Source organism: Poecilia reticulata, linkage group LG5 (genome assembly GCF_000633615.1).
Source record: "Poecilia reticulata strain Guanapo linkage group LG5, Guppy_female_1.0+MT, whole genome shotgun sequence".
Lineage (NCBI taxonomy): Eukaryota > Metazoa > Chordata > Actinopteri > Cyprinodontiformes > Poeciliidae > Poecilia > Poecilia reticulata.
The window spans coordinates 1,432,386-1,449,720 of record NC_024335.1 but is presented as its reverse complement, the minus strand read 5'-3'; the positions used below and the strand labels follow the sequence as shown (position 1 = coordinate 1,449,720).

At 42.1% G+C, this 17,335-nt stretch overlaps 1 protein-coding gene across 5 annotated transcripts in view; it reads left to right on the top strand.

Moving 5' to 3' along the window:
• The first annotated feature begins 6,260 nt into the window (after window positions 1-6,260).
• The window catches only part of LOC103464285 (plasma membrane calcium-transporting ATPase 1-like), a 63,151-nt gene continuing 52,076 nt past the window's right edge, over window positions 6,261-17,335 (top strand). For 4 of the 5 annotated variants that reach the window (XM_017304713.1, XM_017304712.1, XM_017304711.1 and 1 more), the window contains exon 1: window positions 6,261-7,209. The gene's annotated coding sequence lies outside the window, so the exon portion shown is untranslated. The remainder of the gene's footprint in view (window positions 7,210-17,335) is intronic. The other variant, XM_017304710.1, reaches the window with a different exon arrangement.

Below are 17,335 nucleotides of genomic sequence, written 5' to 3'. Positions count from 1 at the left end.
ATACTGTCTATGTCTCATATGTTTCCTTTTTCTTTTTTAAAAAGTGCAAATGCATAAAGGTAAATAAATTCATATATAAATATACAGATAAAATAAAGCTTCATCATTCAAGTCCAATGACTAGGTAAAGTGTCGCTCTCTTACTAAAAGTATTAGTTATATGAATTAATATTAATCTTATTTATAATTCAGCTTGGTTACTTTCCAAAATTGCATGAAAGTCTTCCATATTTCCTTAAATTTGCAGGTATTTAGCTCCGTGGTGAAAGTGGGAGAATGCCACCTGTAGAAGTCCTTTTACCCAGGCAGATTGAAATGTGTGTGTCGTCCTGTTCTGTCCGGCCTGTGGCCCAGTGGCCGCTGCAGACAGACTCCCTTCCCCACATCTGCTCCTTGACTGAGAGCAGCAGCTGGAATCGGTCCGCAGGGCAGAAGCACCAATAACGCGTCACCCCGTGATGAACGACACCATTACTCTGCAGACAAGCAGATCCGTCAGCGGCCCGCTGCAGCGCTGCTTCCCCCTCCAACACGTCCCTTTAACGAAGCCGCTAATAAGAGATGCATAATGTGTGGTAACATCATCTTCTGCGGCTGGAAAAGCTTGACTCAGAGCTGGAACTGAAGCAGATGATTTACCAGGAAAAATCAATGGTGTGCAAACAGGAAACAAGCCTGTTGGGTCTAAGGATTCATGGACATTTGAGACTAAATCCTTCAAATATCTACAGTACTCACGCTCTCTTTGTTTTCTGGTGAGAGTGTCCTTGTCCCCGTCTTGCTTTGGGGAGGAAAAAAACAAAACAAAGTTTTCCTAATATTATCTGTTAGATTTCAGCGTTGGCTCGCTTTGCCCAGGGACTGAAAGCAGTGCCTTTGTTTACAGCGTTTCTCCTTGAAACTGACAGGAAATGGTGCTGATGTCCTCTGAAGTGACGGAAACATTCCCCTGTGTGTGTGTGTGTGTGTGTGTGTGTGTGTGTGTGTGCGTGTGTGTGTGTGTGTGTGTGTGAACTCCTGCTGTCTGTGCAGCCATGAACAGATGGAGAGGTGACTCTTTACCCTGAGCTCAGTCTCTCAGGATATTTCTCCTCCTCAGTATTTGAGGAAAGTCCAGCGACGACTCAACCTTTGGAAAGAGTTTGGGTCACATGTCGGGTCACATGTCGGGTCCCCCGCCTTGGAAAACAGATTTTAGCCCTCATCTCTGTATCTTTTTCCAGCTGGTTCAGTTGATTCTGTGTTAATTTGAGCTTTTTGTGCTGGTCAACTCGCAGTGACCCTGGTTCTGGTTCTGGTTTCACCTGTGTATACTTCCCTGCTGGTATTAGTACATCTATTGTTTGCACAGTTTTATTTTCATTTTCACTTGTTATAAATCGTCCTTAATAAACTAATACATGGGCATATTTTGTCTATTTTTTAAATAATCCTATTAGAGATGCACTGATCTGATACTAATATCTGTATTGGTCCCGATTCAAGTTCGGGTATTGGTGTTTGCTAATTGTTGTTGGCTAGTTTGAAGGAGCTGAGTGGGGGAGGAGCTGCATCTGAAATGTGGGGCTAGGTCCACCCAGGTGGTTACCATGGAGATTATAGGATTTCTCTCACACACACACACACACACATAAAAGAATCAAGGCAGCGCTCCACGTACGTTTTTGATGAGGGAATAACTTCATAACATGATGTCAGGCTCAAAACAGTCACATTTATATAATACTGCCCCTTTAAACGCGATAAGAAGGCATATTGAGAGTCTGTTCTTCAGTCCCCACTACAGAGAGCATTAAAACATAAAACATTAAATCAACTCTGCTTTACTGCAAGTCAAGGAATAAGAGTGGCGTTTTTCATGGTTAGAGACGGCCTTTGATCCTGTCGATGTTCTAGCTGCACATGATGATGTTTACCTGGTCGACTCTCCTCTCCTCGTATTGACATTACACACACCGGCCTGTTGTGACAACAGTGTGTTGGAGCGATGATGCTGCAGGCTGCAGTCACCGACGCAGCAGAGGATCTGCAGCAACAGCAGCCCACTCATCAAACTCTTGAGCCTGAAGTTAAAACATTTATCACTTTCTCTTTGATCAGCAGAATAATCCATGTCATCTCCAGGCAGCGTGTTGCTGATAAAAGCCCAACAAGTCCAAACTGAGGAACTGAAAACAGGAAATCCTGAAATACTGAATGTCAGGATGGATTAAAAACTAAACTACGTTTGTCTTTGATTGCATCTTTCATTAAAAAACAGATTGTCCAAATAAAATTGTTTGCTAAATTTGAAACTGCTGATGAAAAAGAAGAACATCAGTGTGTATCAGTGAAGATCTACGAAACAATCAGTAGATGAAAAACACAGAAAAAAATTTATCCAAAACAAGGATGCATTTTAAGTTCATTTTATGGAACTCTTATGATTAATAAAATGACAAAATTACCTTACATTTCTTAAAATGCAGAAACTTACCTTATGTTAATTATGTATTTATAAACGTGGGAAACCCCTGACTTTTCTGCTGATGTGCTGATGAAATCAACTGTACTCAGAAACGTAGAAATTGTTATACTAAAATTTGCTCTTTATAGTAAAATTTGCAACTCAAATGTAAACATTGCAAATAATTCTATTGATAAATAGAATTTATAAAGCAATAAATTACAATTTCTTCATAATAAAGTAATGAAATCCTCCTTTATCCTCCAGAACATCTGAGTACAAACCTGCATGTAGCTTCATGATGAAGCAGTGAGAAGAATAATCTATACTTCTGCTTGTAGCCAGTGAAATTATTCTTAGAGAGTTAAGATTAATGACATCAACTAAAAGCCCTGAGAACAGGATAACAAGATGTCTGTTGATATTATTTACATATTAAAATACTCTGAAAATCATATCAGTTAAAATACTTTTACTGAACAGAACTTCATTAAAGGTGCTTTTAGTAGAATATGAATTATAATGTTATCCAGCTTATTTGGCCTTGTTTAGGCTTTTAAAAGAAATGTTTAATATAAAGAGGTAACCGCTCTACTGCATTTGCAATAAAACAGGCACGAGTAAATTAGAAGTCATCAGGGATTATTTTAGCAAATTTTAGTAACCACATTTATGACAGGGAAAATAAATAAATACATTATTAAGTAATATTGCTTTTCAATTTTAATAGAAAAAAGTGGCTCTCAAATGCTCTCAGCTTTACATTTTTTAGTCAAATGGCAAAACATTTGGACACTGCTGATATATGAGATGCATTTTAATTTGTTTATTTTTAATTTTTTTCTCAGAGCTCCATTTTAAGCATTGTCCTGGCAGCTGGTGGCAGCCATAGCAGAGGAAGCGGGTAAGGTTGCTCTGTCTAGACTGAAATGAAACAAGTGAAATTTTGACCTTTGCATCTGAGGTTTAGGATTCAAATCCTCTGGTTTGGTTTGTTACCTGGATGGTTAGCCGTCCCGTCTCCAGGGCAGGGCCGAAACCGACAGAGAGGAGAGAAATGTGTGTGTCTGGGGGAAATGTGATTAATAGGCAAAATTACAAAAACATGGGGCACTGGTAATTTCATCTTTTCAATCCAGAAATTATATCTTGGGCCACACTCACACTTTAAAATTTTATAAGAAGGCAGTATTATGTGTTTTCCAGGCATATAGTGCCATTTCATAACATAATAAACTACGTTAAAATTAGTTGATATAAAAGTGATTTATATATCAAATATTGCTTAATAGAAATATTTCCTAATTTAATGCCTTGAAATTGGGTGTCAGTCTCTTTAAAAACTCAACATGGCTCCTCTATTAACCCTTTAACAACGTTCTCCAGCGTTGCTCTGAGAAGTAGCTCCTATAATAAGATCAATAGGAGCTAATTGCTGTTGGCTAGTCTGAAGGAGCTGAGTGGGGGAGGAGCTGCGTCTCGAAGGCAGAGCTAGGTCCATCCAGGCATTTTGCACAGCCGAATGGTTGCCATGGAGATTAAAGGATTTCTCAGACATGCATGAAATACTCAAGGCAACACTCTAGGTATGTTTTTAATGAGGGAATAACTTTATAACATGATGGAAAGCTCAAAAAAGTCAGTTTTACATAATATTGGCACTTTAAAGTATTTCATTTAAACACTGCTGGTGGTTCTGCTGGTGGTTCTGCTGGTGGAGCTGCAGTGACATCAGTCAGATTCACTCAGGGTCTTCATGGTGAGGGGAACCCACACCATGAAGGCGTTCAGGGCCATTTGAGACCCTAAGCAGAGTTTAGTTTGGGTTGCAGCTCCAATGCAACCTTCCACTTGGAAGGTTGCATTGCTCCACTTTCTGATGCTCAGGCTAGATCTCATTTATCAGGCAGGAGCAGGTGTGATGCTGCAGTCAGAGGAGGAGTGACTGATGTCAGCAGAGATTGTTCCTCCTTCACCGAAAAAGATTAAAATCTTCCTTCTGTGAACAAAACTTTCAAACAATAAAGGTTTTCCATTTAAAAAACAAAGAGAATCTAAATACATAGGAACGATTTCCTGCTGTTGGTGCAGCTGAACCAGCAGAGGAAACACCAGATTCATCATCTCTCCTGTTATTGCCCAGCAGTGAACCGACGTTGCAGCTCTCTGCCTCTCCATCATTAGCATAGCGTGGGAGCCACAACTGATGGAACGGCCAGTTGGAAGAAATATTCTTTTAATTTATTTATCCATTTTCTATGCCTGCAGAGTGTAAAAAAAAAAAAAACGAACTAATTTCATCACGATCCGCCTCCATCTCTGATGACATCATTTTCCATAACTCCATGTTGAACAGATGAGGCTGTTTAATGATATTGTTGTGTTTTCATTCGTAAAATTCTTGTTTAACAAACAACAAACTGTGTTCCAAAGGATGTTTAAGTGTAATAATGTAGGAGCAGGTTTGAAAGTTTGATGATGGTAGAAAATCCATCCATCCATTTTCTTCCGCTTATCCGGGGTCGGGTCGCGGGGGCAGCAGCTTCAGAAGGGAGGCCCAGACTTCCCTCCCCAGCCACTTCTTCCAGCTCCTCCGGGGGAATTCCAAGGCGTTCCCAGGCCAGCTGAGAGACATCGTCCCTCCAGCGTGTCCTGGGTCTTCCCCGAGGCCTCCTCCCGGTGGGACGTGCCCGGAACACCTCACCAGGGAGGTGACGTTCCACGTCCCAAGAGCTTCTGCAGCCGAGGATCAGACCGCCAGGGTCCCCTCCCTCGGCTGCCGCCCATAGCACAATGCACCCGACCCCTTTGGCCCCTCCGACAGGTGGTGAGCCCATCGGAAGGGGGACCCATGTCTCCTCTTCGGGCTGAGCCCGGCCGGGCTCCATGGGTAAAAGCCCGGCCACCAGGCGCTCTCCATCGTGCCCCACCTCCAGGCCTGGCTCCAGAGTGAAGCCCCGGTGACCCGCGTCCAGGCGAGGGAAAACTAAGTCCAAAGTTTGTATTCATCATAGGGGTCTTCAGGCTGCGCTTTGTCTGGTTCCTCACCTAGGACCTGTCTGCCTTGGGTGACCCTACCAGGGGCATAAAGCCCCAGACAGCATAGCTCCTAGGATCATTGGACACTCGAACCCCTCCACCACGATAAGGTGGCAGCCCAAGGAGAGGGATGGTAGAAAATGAAAAATATAAAAGGAAGGGTAAAAAATAGCAACCAATAGCAACCAAGCTGGGTGAGGTGATTTCAGCAGAGCTGTGCCATACCACACATTTTGGTAACGATCTGATAATAAGTATATCAGATATAATGAAAAAGATATCGATTCTTTTTCATTATTTAGGTTTGAAATGTCATCAAACTTTTGACCTTCAAGCATTTTTCCAGTTTTTTCATTTCAATAATTTTTTTATTAAAACCTGGGACAAGGATTTAAGTTTAAAGGTGTCTACAAAATACTTTACTAAAGGTGAACAAATTTATCTGCGCTAATTTATCGGCTGATACTGACACGTGAAGCTGATCTTATTCCCCAAGCTTATCTACTTCGCCAAACATCTAAAAAAAAATCAGAGACCGGCCTACCAAGTCATGTCTTGCTACATTTAGTGACATTTCAGACAAAAAAGTAATATCTGCCAAAATCTGAATTGGTTTTTGAAGATCAGTAATCTGCAATCACCCAGAAAACTATAAAAACAACACATTTCTGTGGATTGTTTAAAAAAAAAAGTGCAAGAAAATAAAATTTGAGAGCAAATCAAAACAAAATCTTTTTTCAGGCAGACTTGAGAAACTACAATACAAAAATAAAATAAAACTTAGAGAAAGTATGGCTCCACTCTAGTATAGATCTGACACTGACCGACTTCTGGCGATGCTAAATTTAGTTCAAAAGACTTGATGCAATCAAAAAAAGAGAGAGAGAGAGAGAGAGAAAGAGAAAGACAGAGAGAGAGATTGATCCCAAAATGCACCACGGCCAAACTGTGAACCATTTACATCAACCCAGCCAACCTTCCCCACCTTCAAAACAAACAGAAACAGGGCCAGAGGCTGCAACCCTCCTGCACCTTAAATTAAAGGTTAGCGCGGTTAAGGTGAGCAGGTCAACTGGGGGTTTGACTCCTCTCCCATAACTGGTTAAACTCCCTGGATGTGGACTAGTTTCGCTTCCCCCCAGCCTGGACTTGCTGTCCCGGCCCAGATGTGCTTCGGTTCGGTTCGGTCCGGGCCCCTGGTTTCTGTTTCTTGATCTAATTAACTCCAGGAGCCACCTTAAAAAGCGGGCAGGGTGATCCCGATCTGGCCCCGCCTCTCGCGGCTCGTGCGGCAGACGTCGCTCCGGCAGTTTTCCCAGGTCTCTTTCTGGATGTAGACGTTGTCGGAACCCACCGAGTCCGAAACCCAACAGAACCGCCGCGAACGGGCTCCATTTACCGGAACTGAAGCGCCAGGAGTGGGGAGGTGACTTTTTTTTTTTTTCAGCCCCTCCTTATCGATTCTTTTCTGGATTCGGTTCGTTTTCGCCCCCAGGACCAGAGTCTGGTCTTCGCTGCAGAAGGAACTGGTTTCAACGTCGGGACGAAGACCAGTTGGAGGTCCCCCCMCCCCTTCCTCCTCCTCCTCTTCTTCCTCCCCGCCGCTCGGAGGTTGTTCCACCGCGGAGCACTGTTGGGAGATGGACCAGCCCCAGTAAGGACGCTGACCCGCGGTTCGGACTCAGTAGCAGGACGTGATTTGGACCAGAACTCGCCTGTTGAAGGTACCGTCTAATTCCTGCGCAGTTAAACTTTATGTCCACTTGTGGCTGGAAGACGCGGATCCGACATGTTGAATGTTCTGTTTTGTTCTCTAAAACCTGTTTTTTTTAAAAATAGCTAATTGTCGAGGCTGTTTGCGCCAGTAAACGGACACTCCGGCTGTTTTTCCTCCTTATTATCCGCCTCGGTTATCCACAGGTGTGAAGCCGTGGCGAACCCACTAAGATCCACTTTCACGTCGATCCCGGCTCCAGCTGTGGAAACACCGCGGCTCGTTTTCCCCCCGCGGCTCCGTGTTCCGGACGGTTAGCTCGGGTACAGCAGCGGCGGTACGTGCCTCCTCGGTCCGCAGTCAGAGCTCCACGGAGACCTGCTGCCCGTTTTTTTGCGCTCGGAAATGGGCTGAATCGGCCGTTAAAGCCCGTGATTTCCCGGTTTACCCGCACCGCGAGGCGGATGCCGTTATAACCCGTCGAGTTGGTTTTATTATCATGTTATTATTCATCAAACTTCCATTAAGTGGCCACTTTCCATGAGACTGGCTGGATCAGCGGCTAAAGTTGCTTTTCTATTTCACCCAGGATGTTTCTGTGTCCCACAGACCGGCCGAACTGGGGAAGCTGGTTCCCAGTAACCTGGTTGGGGGTGTTAACTGAGCCGAACGGCGCTGGGTTTGCGGGGAATGTGTTTAAAAGTGGCGCAGTGTGTGGATGGCGCTGCGGGTGTTTTTTTTTTTTTTTTTTTTTTTTTTTCTGAGGGTCTGGAACCAGTTTGCGGGAGTCTCTGGTTTCTCCCGGTGCCACTGGTTGCTCTGGGGACTGCCCGGGTGGATCTGTGGTATCACGCTGGCTCAGCTCCTCGGGCTGGTCGGAGTGGTTCCCCCCCAACATCAGGCTCCTGCGATGGAGGTGGAAAAATCCTCACCGAGTGCATTTCTTCTAATTAACGGGGCTTTAGCGCATAAAGAGCCGTCCTTACGTCATCCGCCTGGATGGGTGGATGAGGCTCTCTCCTCTCTTTCCTCCCTCCTCCTCCCCTCCTCTCCGACTGGGTGTGTCCCGCCTTATTGCGTTAGGAAGGAGGGGGATCCCGCATCTCGGCTGCGTGACTCCTCCTCGGCTTGTGACCTCCAAGGAGGGCATTGCTGCAGCTTCACCCCCCGACAGACACGCAGGCTGCAGAGAGGAATGGAAATGATGCGCATTTGAATCAGATTTGAATATTTATTTGAAATGTGAAGTAGAACTGGAGTTCATTTTCATAGTTTCCTGGTTGTTTGCTGAGGAATTTCTCCATGTTGGCTCCCTGAATGTTAATATCTGCAGGTTGGAAAGCAACAATTTCAACCTGTATCAGGCAAATAAGACAACTGAGACGAGAAGAGCTGAGACGGTTCAAACAATCACCTAATTGAATAATCGATTAATCGTTAACTGGAGTACACAGACTCTATTAACACACTCAGAGTAGTAATTAACCAAATACTGTACAAAAATATATATTTATTGTGTTAAAGATGAAGCTTCACCTGGTTTCATATTCTATAAAAAAATCTATTAATTATTATGACTGTAATGATACATTTTGTTCTTGAAGTAATCATGATTAAAAATAATGTCTTTGTTTTGAAACCATTTTCAAGCAATATAACAGTAATGACATAGTAATTCAAGAACACATTATCAAAGATCATTTAAATTCCAATAAACATTTAACACTGCATCTGGAAGACATTTTAAATATCCAAAACAACAGAAACAACAAATAAAATGAATTGATGAATGACTGAATCATGTGATTAACTGATTTATTGCTTATTGTGACCAGCCTGCTTTTAATCACCTTGTCGTATCCAGTTATTAATCGATTATTCAGTACAATAATCGGATCAGTCCTGCACTGCATTGATGTTTGGACCAGCAGAAAGCACTTTCTGCTGGAGTTTTCCACATGTTGATGTTAAAATGATTTTTTTAACTGCAAATGCATTCTTTGCTACAAATGATCAAGGAATGATGAAATGTTTAAGTAACACTTTTGACTGTGTGTGCATAATACTGACATGACACTGTCATAAACATGACGTAACATCCGTCATGATTATGACTTTATTACTCCTTCAGTGTCATTCGGTACAAAGTTGCTCTAAAATTGCATTAACAGTCCATTAAAAATGCCAACTTTGTGTATTATTTTGTAAATAATGAAACTTTAATACAAAGTTGTCATTTTTAATGCAACTTTTAGAGCAAAGTTCCATTAAAAGTGTCATTATTTACCGAATGACACTTCATGACAACAGTCATAGACATTCATAAAGACTCCTTCATGTTCATGACAGATGTTATATCATGTTTATCACAGTGTCATGTATGCACACCCTATCAAGTAAAGTGTTATCAATGTTTACTTTCTTATTTTGAAAAAAAGTTGAATAATTTTTTATTTTCGTCTTTTAATATATTTATAATTGTATAAAAACGTTTAAGTGGGTAAATGATAAATCTGTAGAATGCTCCTTTTTTAAATTTGATTAACCACCAAAATACTTATGGGAAATATTCTGGGACTGACGGAAGAGGAAGAGTTTATCTGGTGAATTTGGTAGAAAACTAAGGTTTAGGAGAATCCTCATGCCGACAGTGAAGCCTGGTGGTGGTGGTGTGATGCTCTGGGCTGCTGAAGGATGTGGAACGAATCCTTCCTGCCAGCTGCATGCTGGGAGTTTGCTGGGGTGGCCACACCCACTTCAAGCTACAGCCCAGGAATTTGTTGTGACTTAATTACAAACATGATTAAAAAATTAATCATCAGTTTCAATTTAAATGATAACTGCATCAATTAATATTTTTTAATATCCACTATGGCTGTGCAATAAATTGATTTTAGCCATTAATGGAATTTGCTGTTTATGAAGATTAAATTCTGGAAAATCAGAGTTTATTTATTATTTTTCACCACAGTTCAGAGCGACATCAGGCCGCCATCTTGGATTACAGTTTGTACTTAGATTTTGAGTGCAGCTCAACTCCCAGAAAGCATGATTGGAAAAAAGTTTTAAAAATATTTGTAATTTATTTGTTTATTTATCGGAGTGGACTGGTTTCAGTTTTGCGATCGATCTTTAAAAAGCCTAATCTGCCGATTCCAATTTTAACCAACGCCTTTTTTTTTTTTTTGTCTGAAATGTTGCTAAATATAGCAAGAAGAAAGTAGCTGAGTTGGTCACAGTTGGGTCATTATTAACTGTGAATGTGTAGAGATGACCTGGTGGACTGGTCTGTCAGTCAAACCTGATTCTGGTTCTCCAGTTCATAAAGTCCTCTCTGCTGTTTGTCTGTCCTGCAGGTCCATGTTGCTCAGAATGCATCTCTCTAAAGTTGTGTGCCATTTTGTGGCGTTAGCTCCAGGCTAGCTGGCCTAAATGCTAACCAGAGCTGATTGATCTCCTCTGGTGCTGGGACCAGTTTCAGGTTCAAACCGGGCCGTAGTTTCCATCATTAACAAACCGTACCAACACCATCCTGACTAGTCGTTTAATCATCTGACAGTACATCTGAAATCTTTAGTTTCGTCTGAAAACAGCAGATTTTACAGGATTAGTTGGTTCCAGGTTGCAGTGATTCTCCTCCACTGATCAGTTCGGATCAATATCCAACTGTAGTGTTGGCTGGAGTGGTGAGGAGCGGTTCTGGTAGCCGGTCGTATCCGGCAGTGAATCCATCATTACTATAGCGTGGGAGCCTCGACTGATGCGGTGGCCAGTTGGAAGAAATCTTCTTTTAATTTCTTTATCTGTGCTTGCAAAATTAAAAACATCTCCTCTTCATCGCGTCCGCCTCCATCTGTGATGAGCGATGAAGTCATTTCCTCCATGCTGAACATGTCACATTAAGCTGCTGCTGCAAAAATCACTTTAACCTGAAAAGTAAAACAGATGTCTGACGTCATAAACACCATTTGGCATGAATTTTATAGTTTACTCGACTCTTTACTGCACATTCAAAGAAAATGCATAATACATAATCAGAAATAAAGTTTCTTTCTGGGTCCAGTTCTGGTCCAGTTGGGTGGAACCAGACGGAGCTGGGCAGTCTGCATGGTTCGACTCCAGCTGTGTGTAAATAATTAACCAGAATGATTTAGAGTGGTTGCTGCGTAATGAGACGAATGTTTAACCAGTTTCACCCTTTGACTTTCCATTCAGACATGGAAAAAGATTCTGACAATAAACCAAATCAGCTTATTATGACTTCATATTCTGTTGGTTTATTTCAGCTTTCAGTGTTTTCACTTCACAAGCTGAGGGAAATCTGAATATTGATGCCGAACTGAGAACAGTCTGCACTGCAGTCAGCTAAATCTTTAATTATTGTCCCTTCAGGCTCTCTGTAGCTGACACTTTTTGTTTATGAAGGGATCAAGTTGTTACAAAGTTCTTTTATTTTTATTTTTTTAAAATCTGTTTTATTTTTAAAAATTTTCTGCATATTCGTTCTTTCTATTTAAACCCGACTGCATTCAGACTTCCATGTAAACAGTTTCTGATCCCAAAACAATGCGCAGAAGAAGAACGTAGCCGTCACCCTGCAGTTTACGGCAGTAAAGATGGCCGCTTGTTCAGAGCAGACAGCATGGTCACCAGGTCAGAACCAGACGAAGAAAGATGATCAAATTTACCGTCAGAATTATGTCACTTCTCATATCAATGATGTAAAAGATAAAATGTGACATGACCTTTCAGACTGCAGATATTTTGAAAACTGTTTAGCTCCACATCAGTGGAACAGATCGGATTGTTTTTGGGTGAAAACTCATGATTTGTGTCACGCTCGCCAGCCAGAGTTGTTCCAGGAGAAATGTTAATCAGAAGCAACTTTTCAGTCAAACTTTCCTGTCGGGGTGGAAACATAGATCTTTTTCCTAGAAGCTGGATGGCGTTCTCATTATCTGGGCTGTTTATGAACCCAAAGCAGAGAGATTCAGTCTGTTTTTAATTTTATTTAAAATTAAATCAGACTCGACCAATCAGAGCTGAGTTAGTGCCGTTAACATCAGGATACAGGGAGACAGTCAGGAGAACCGATAGCTGGTTCTGAATGTGAAGAACTTGGGTCAGCTGACCCGTTAATGATTTACATCTCAATATTTCCATTACTTTCTATTTCCACATCAAACAGAGACTGATGGGAGAAAATGAAGAGGAGTGATGAAGATGAGAGTCAGCTGGAACAATAATAATATCTGAACTGCCTGGTTCATATCAGATTGAGCTGTAATGTAACAGCTGCTCTACATGCTGAGTTGGTCATCATCAGTGATGAAGATGGGCTGCTGAAGCATTAATCTTTGTTTCCATCCAGTTGTCATGAGAATTTTAAGGAAACTTTTGAAATGTCACATAAGGGAAACAAAGGAAAATGTGAGTTAGTCGTGTTTCCATCTGCTGGTTTGGAGTGAATCAGCCAGACAACGTAGAACGTGATGTCATCAGAAGTTGGCGCTACGCATGGCTGGAATAAACAGGAAGTAGTAGTTGCTCACTCTCAGCGTTCCTCCCACCCCAGCTTTCAGTTCCTCTCTGTTGGCTACAATCCTCCCATCCTGGAGGTTTGGACTTTCTCAGAGTTTGGTGCCTCTGGTAAGGCACGGACACACCAGGGGCTGGGAAAGTATTCTTTGTCAGAACTTATCAAACAAATATTATTGGATTAACTCTTTTTTGGAAAAGCCAAAAACCACATCACATGAGAAAAATACTTCTCTTTTTAAATTGAGGAAGTTGTTTAGAATTTTGCCTATCATTCAAAATATTGATGGAAACTTGACTATTGAGAGTCTGGAGGTACGTAGCTGATCCTCAGGAAGGAAAAGCTGAGTCATGTTTACCTGCAGACAGAAGCTGCTGCTGCTGACGAGGAGCACAGGAAGTGACATGTGCTGACTCGATGTCTCTGTCCTCTTAATGTCCCGCTGGACGCTCAGGTCTATTCATGTTTCCCTGTGGTCTGCAGCTGCTCTGTTAGACGCTCCAGATGGTCTGAAACCAAGAATCAACACTTCACCAGCTCACCTACTGACAGCTTAACTCACTCGCTTCCAGTCATTTAGCTTTTTCTAATAGTCATGAGTATCCTGAGTCCATATGACGGTTCTGGTGATGTTCCTCCAGTCTGGTTCAGGCTGCATCGTTCCCACCAGCCCTGTTTAATCAACTCTTTACTCTTTACTCAACTCCAGTCCATTGGTCCGGTTCAGTTGGGGAGTTGTGAATGCTAATTGAACTCTGATGCGGACCAAAAAACTGAACTCTGGTCCGCCTACAAATGTCGGTCTGGGTTCGGTTGAAGTGAACGCTGGTTCGGTTATGAACACCATGCGGACTGAAGACTGCTCCAAAAGCAGGAAATGGTCTACAGCGCAGAGCATTCTGGGTAAATAAGTCCAAATCAACTGTGATAGCCTAGCACTAGCTGGAGAAATGGCTCCTGGTCTTTAACCAAAGTCAGAAGTGAATCTTCTAACCGCTAAAATCTGTCGCCACGCCATGTTTTTAACATTTTGTGAAGAAGGAAGCTTAAAATGATGCTTGAACATTTAGATATTATTTCCTCTGTCTGTTGGAAGCTACTGATGATCAGTCTGACCTGATTCCTTCAGAGGCTCCACTGACCTTTGACCTGCTGGGACTTTGATCACTTTCATGATCAGTGTCTTTTCTCTGTAAAAGGAGTGAAATTTGCAGAGCTCAGTTAGTGATTAAAGTTTGAATTAGACGTGGTGACCTGATAAAATGCCTAAAGGTGCAGTCAGTTTGTGGTTTACAATCTGAAGTAAAGAAACTGGAACAATGGTTGACTTCCAGACTTTCTTCCATGATTTACTTTCTTTATCTTTGAGTCCAGCCCATTGATAAGAACCACACACAAAGATAAAACGCGTTATTTTCCTGCCCTCTTTACCTCGACTTGGGACCTGTGGAAATATTTCTGCATCTTAAACTGTTTAAAATGAGGATCCAGTTTAGATTACTGTAGATCTACCAGGATTATACAACTTAAAATTAAAGTGATCTAAATTTAACAGATGGCAAAAAGTTTAGAGATGCCCCTAAATATTAAGTTGTTTATTGTTTGATGAGTTGCAATATTTAACATGAAAAAAGTAGACATTTTAATCTGGATAATTATGAAAATAATGTCCTGAACAGAAACAGGAAGTGACCTCAATAATTTTTCCAAACGGTAAGGAATAGATATTAAAGTTCACGCTGTTGGACAGGAAGTGATGCAGCTGCTCTCTTTCTCTCTCTTTTTAGCAACAAGTTGTTTAATTTTAATGATTTTTATTCTTTTGCATGAGAAGAGAGTCACTTCACTGATTGTGATAAATATAGCACGTGGTCATTTTACTGCTGTTATGTTTCCTTTTTTTTGCAACTTTTAAAATGTTGGAAAAAACCCCCCCAAAGTTCAACTTGGGCATTTGTCCATTTTCTGGCTCAGAGTGAATCAACCAGGCTGACCAGAGCGTGATGTCATCAGATGCTGCACATGGCGGCAATAAACAGGAAGTAGAGGTTGAAACTAGCACGGAGCAGAGACGGAGTTCTGTTGCTCTGGTAAGGCAGGAGTGGATGTGAATGTTCGCTACACCAGGACCTAATTACCACATCTGTTTCCATCTACCCTCAGTGCGTTAACGCTTTATTTTAAAGAAAAGCCAACTCAAGCAAGAGTAAAAATGTTGAGTTTTGCCTTTTCTGAAGTAATCCTTCAGAATGAGTATGGAAACCCGGTCAGTGTGTCAGTGTTTCCTGTTTGGACTGAAACGGTGGCAGAGTGTGTTTAAACATGGTGGAACGTGAAGGCCGCCTGTTTCCTGAAGCCCCAGAGAGGGAGGAAGGAATCCCGGCCCTGAGCTGCATCCAGCAGCACTCTGCCTCTCATGCTAGTTAGCATTAATTATTAATGCAACGCTGCAGCTATATTTAAGATGGGGAAGCTCTGCAGAGCCCTGTGATGGAGCGCTTGGCCTTCATCATTATTTCATGGCGGAACGGGGCTCCCCTGCTTGTTGCTCTGCCAGCTGGGCTCCACACTCACCCACTGACTCTTCCCACCAGTCCCATGGTAGAAATGGGCCGCCGCCACCAGAACTGCTGGCTCTGTTCCATTACACATGATGATATGATTACATACAGCCAGGTCTGGATGATAAATTATCGAGGTAATCACAGGGTTTCTCCCAGAAAACTAGCTAAGCCCGCTGTTAACAGTGCTAGGACAGTCATCCAATGGCCCGCTGTGTTTTTGACTTAAAAAATGTTTAAAGTTGACAGGAAATTTTTAAAATATCACCTGTTGTGTCATTGGAAGACATTATTAACAATACCTAAATACCATATATATAGTCTTAAAAAGGCAAAAAATAAAAAAACACTAAAATAAATAAACTAAGGATTGTTAGCCTGGTGGGGGCCAAGTAAAACCTGGCAGCCCGCCAGGCTTATAAATAATGAATTGTGATACACAATAACATTGTTGTTTTAAGACAATGTGTCTCGTTGTGAATGATTCTGGTTCTGGTTCTGGACCTGTCCCCCAGCTGATGTCCAGCTGGATGGATGATTGTAACTGAACCATCTGAATTCGTCCTCCTGACGTACACTTACATAACGGCCGTGTGTGTGTTGGCAGGTGTTCAGTGGGTGGTAGTGTGTCTGTGTGTGTACGTGTGTGTGTGTGTGTGTGTGTGTGTGTGTGTGTGTGTGTGTGTGTGTGTGGAGGTTAGTCGTGCCGTCTCATTAGATCAAGTCGTTGATCTAATCAGCTTCAGCTTTCATCGTTTCCCAGTAACTTTGCTTCTAAATCAGTTGCTTAAAGATTCAATTCAGCCATAATCACATTTGTTTTCTCGTTTGGGTTTTATTAGAGGCTAACAAACATTGGCAGACTGCGGGCACAGGCAGCATGCCGGCCTGCAGCAGCGGGTGGGGGTGGGGTGCACAGAGCCTTCATTAAATGAATGACGGTCCTGAATCACACTGAGCAGAAATTATTATTATTATCATCATTGGCTGAAAGTTTTCATGAGGCGGTCGGCAAAAACTCATCAGTTAGTTCTGTTTTTCTCTGGGTAAGACACTGCCTGCCAATGCTGTCTCCGCTGGACACTTTCTGGTTTAATGGAATCATTATTGATTATCGACCAGTAAATCTGTAGCATTTGATCATTAATCTCATCATCACAAGAAGATCCTGCTGCTGCTTCAACAATAATTCCAGAAGCAAAGGCGTGAACTGGATCCGTCCCACCCGGAACCAGAGATCTGACCCGGAACCAGAGGTCTGACCCGGAACCAGAGGTCTGACCCGGAACCAGAGGTCTGACCCGGAACAAGAGGTCGGCCGTCTGGGCCAAGGTTGGCGTGTTTCGCTGCTGCAGGAGTTTCACACTCTACCGTTGCAAACAGAGATTTCACCACAGCGATGTTGCAGCAACAGCACATCCTGCAGCGTTTTCATCACCTGCAGACAGATGGACGCTGAGGCTCATATTAATATCTGCATCGGTCCCCATATTGAAAAAAATTCTAGACCGCGTATCAGTGACAATACATCCTATCTATTCAGTCTAATTCTATGCTTTGTTCTCTGAGCAAATCATGATTTATTATTTATTTTACATTATATTTAGAATTTCTAATTGCACTTGCTGAACCATTTGATAGGTTTGTTGCAGTTTATTTTTGCATTGACTGTTCTACTGCTAACTGCACCAACTGAACAAATTAAAGTTGATTTTAGATGTGTTTACTTGTTAAGCTGTCGGTGTGTTTAAGTGTACTGCACTAGTGCAGTTATAAAATAGGTTTGTAATGCAGTACTTTGGTATTTGTATAACATAAATGTGCAGAAAAAAAAAAACCTTTCTAGGAAATCTTCTGAGGTCTTCAATGGATCTATTGACTAAATTGTTTAAACTTTTCAAATGTGTTTAGAAACTAAAATATGAAAAAATGAAGAAACCAGAGTGTCAGTGTGAAGGCTTGACAGAACCAGTGACTGGAGCTTCACGCTAGGCTAGCAGGTTTCATGCTAGGTGATTAGAGAGCTTCATGCTAGG